Source organism: Mobula birostris, chromosome 4 (assembly GCF_030028105.1).
Source record: "Mobula birostris isolate sMobBir1 chromosome 4, sMobBir1.hap1, whole genome shotgun sequence".
NCBI classification, from domain to species: domain Eukaryota; kingdom Metazoa; phylum Chordata; class Chondrichthyes; order Myliobatiformes; family Myliobatidae; genus Mobula; species Mobula birostris.
Genome location: NC_092373.1, coordinates 73,492,977 through 73,496,940, shown reverse-complemented (window position 1 = coordinate 73,496,940; position 3,964 = coordinate 73,492,977).

The window sequence follows — 3,964 nt, the reverse complement described above, 5'->3', positions numbered from 1 at the left end:
GGTCCTCCCCCATAGGGCAATGGTAGAATGGCCTGATTTACCCCACAGAGGCGAGGACAAGACAAGACAGATTCCCCCACAAGGCCTGACTTACCCCAATGGCAGAACGGCCTGACTTACCCCATGGAGGCAAGGACAAGAAGAGACAAACACCGAAGAACGACAGACAGTTCCATCTCTGCATTGGCAATTGAACTTGACAGTGGTGCAGGCAAGGTATCCAGGCAGAGAGTCAGGCGAGGCGGGAAAAGACAGGGAGGGGAACGGGACAGTCCAGCAGGGAATCCCTGGTTTGCAGAGGTATTTGGCCTGAAATACCAAATTTACCAAAGCCCCAAAACAAGCATCGTGTGCCTACAACAACAACTGGGGAAAACCAGAAACCCCGGAACAAGTAACCACGGACCGGACCGTGAACCAGAACATGGACCCCATGGACCGGACCATGACAGAGGGAGGATGAAAATCTGACTGAATGGTGCTGGAAAAACAAAATCTTACTCAATGTTAGCATGATTAAGGAGCTGATTATTGACTTCAGGAGTAAGAAACCAGAGGTCCATTAGTCAGTCCTAATAGGAGGATCAGAGGTAGAGAGGGTAAGTAATTTTAAATTCCTTGGTATTATCATTTCAGAGGACCTGTGCTTGTACTTAAGTACAATTACAAAGAAAGTACTGCAGCACCTCCACTTCCTTAGGAGTTTGCAAAGATTTCTCATTCCATCTGAAATGTTTATAAACTTCTATAGATGTGTGGTGGACAGTATATTCACAGCCTGGTATGGAAACACTAATGCCCCTGGAAAATCCTACCAAAAGCAATGGATATGGCCCAGTCCATCATGGGTAAAACCCTCCCCACAATTGAGCACGTCAACATGAAACGTTGTCACAAGAAAGCAGTATCTATCGTCAGGGACCCATACCACACAGGACATGCTCTCTTCTCACTGTTGCCATCAGGAAGAAGGTACAGGAGCCTTAGGATTCTCACCACCAGGTTCAGTAACAGTTATTACCCCTCAACCATCAGGTTCTTTAACGAAATAGGATAACTTCACTCAACTTCACTTGAATGATCTCACAACTATGGACTCACTTTCACGGACTCTTTATCTCATGTTCTCGATATCTATTGCTTATTATTTATCATTACTATTTCTTTGTTTGTATTTGCACAGTTTGTTGCATTTTACCTATTGGTTGAACACCCAGTTGGTGTGGTCTATCATTGATTCTATTATAGTTATTATTCTATTATGGATTTATTGAGAATGTCCACGAGAAAATAAATCTCAGTGTTGAATACAGTGACATATATGTACTTTGATAATGAATTTATTCTGAACTTTGAACTTTGAAAAGCTGTTTCTTGATTTACAAGCCATCTTTTATTTAATTTCTGTCAGAATTTGGAATTTCTAGGCTTTGGTTTCGAAGGGACGTATTCCTTTGAGAGGCTGTTAATCCCTCAAGAGTGAAGTTGATCCATGGTATGACACATTCTCTGTTTGTATCTAACATGGGATGTGGGCTGGGGGTGGGGTGGGGTGGTGGTTGAGGTGAGAGGAGGACCAATCAGCACTCCTGCCTTGATCACTGTTAAAGTCTGGATTCTGTCGTGTTACTGCATATGTGAAGGTAGACAATTCTTGGGTTTCTGATGCCTCTGTGCTAATTGCTTTAACTTTGTCTTGGTTCCATCAAATAACTCAAGTATTGCTGTATTAACATAACTTCTCTAATCTCTGACAATATAGGTAGAGAGCTGCTTAAACAGGTTTTGGCAATTCTCTGTGCCATTGCACCCAATACATTTACACTGACTACGTCAGGACAAGTAATGCATTTGTATATTACACAAGTAAATTACTTTTAAAGTCCAAAAATCTAAAAAGATAAAATCTTACATTTATAAGATAAAACAGAGACCTCCAACCATGAAGTCATAAAAATAAGAACAATTATTAATAATAAAAGTCTAAGCATTGACGTATATGTCATGTCATAAAGATGTTATAAAGTTTATAACTTCTAACCGAATTGCAAGACCTTGAGCACATAAATCTAGTGCATTAATATGGGGTGATACAATGTTGATTACATGTGTTATTAAACCAGTTGCTCTTTGAAATGGTTGTAAACATCCCTGTGGCATTATATTGACAAAGGGAAGGGCAGTCTTCCTGAGTCTCAGCCAACAATTAACATACATAGCATGTCAAATCTGAATGATGTATTTGCTTAGTCAATCTAAAAGGAAAGAAATATCATTACAATATGATAAGGTCAAGATTTTTCTCAATACTTCACAGTCACTGACACAAAATTATTTTTGTTTAGTTTAACTGATTTGCATGCATCATAATCCTATGAAGTGGAAATGGCTGAACGAACTGTCCCCAAGATTTTGTGGAGTGACAACTGTTGATGACAAAGGAGATGACAAAGTTACATGATGAGGTAAGGCAGTAGATGTTATTTACATGGATTTTAGTAAGATAGTTGATAAAGTCTCTCATGGTAGATTGATTTAGAAACTAAAAATGCATGGGATACAGGAAAAATTGCAAGTTTGGATTCTAAACTGACTTGCCGATAGAACGCAGAGGGTAGAGGTGGAACTATGTTATTCTGGTTAAACATTTGTGACCAATGGTGTTTCCAGAAAGATTAGCGCTGGGACCTCTGTTATTTGTGATATACATAAATGATTTTGATGAAAATGTAGATGGGTGTATAAGCAAGGTTGCTGATGACACCAAGTATTTTGGTCAGTATCAAGGACGATCAAGGAATACAACAGGACATAGATCAGTCACAAATATGGGCAAAGAAAGAGCAGATGGAGTTTAATCCAGTCAAATGTGAGGGGGTTGCACTTTGGGAGGTCAAATGAAAGGAGAAAGTTTACAGTTAATGGTTGACACCTTAAAACCATTAAGATACCAAGGGTTCTTGGGGACCAGGAGCATAGTTCACAGAAAGTGGCTACACATGTGGGTAAGGTGGTAAAAAGTACGTAGGGAATACTTGCCTTCATTGGTAGGTGTATTGAGCGTAAGAGTAAACAAGTAATGCTGCAACAGTATATAATTTTAGTCAGACCACACTTGGAGTATTGTGTGCAGTTCTGGTTGCTCCATTATAAAAAGGTTGGTGAGACTGTGGAAAGAGTACAGAAGTGGTTAACTGGATTAGAAATTGTAAACTATAAGGATAACTTGGACAAACTCCTTACAGTGTTGGAGGCTGCCAGGGGATATGATAGAGGTTTTAAAATTATGAAAGACATAGATAATCTACAATGCAGTAAGAGAAAGGGAGATGGCTGTGCTTGCGAACAACAGACGCTGTAATCCCGGACACATTTCTGCAAGGAGTTTGCATCCGTTTTATCTGACGTGCAAGGCCAGCCATTCCATTCTACTCATTGTCTACATTCTGCCTTCCTGATGCTGTGTGTGATGCTCTAAACACTGCCATCGTGAGACTCCAGACTCAACAGCCCAATGTGTTCATTGCAGTATCAAGAGACTTCAACCATGTTTCTCTTTCGACAACCCTAACCACCTTCAATCACTTTGTCACGTGTCATACAAGAGAAAATAAAACACCACTTGTATACAGCCGGCTGGTGGCGTAGTGGCATCAGCGCCGGACTTCGGTGCAAAGGCTCCTGAGTTCGAATCCAGCTGGCTCCCTTGCACGCTTTCCATTTGTGCTGGGTTGAGTATCGAGCTAGCAACTCGCCCTCGCAGAAATAAGAAAGCCTGCTAAAAAACGCCATCATGACGGCATCCCAATGATTCAACTCGGAGTTAAGGGCTTTCTTCCTCTTCTTCCTCTTGTATGCAAATATTAAAGATGGATACAGCTCCACAGCACTCCCCCAACTTGGAAGATCAGATCACAACCTGATTCACCCCATGCCTGTTCATAAGCCCAAAGTACAGCAACAG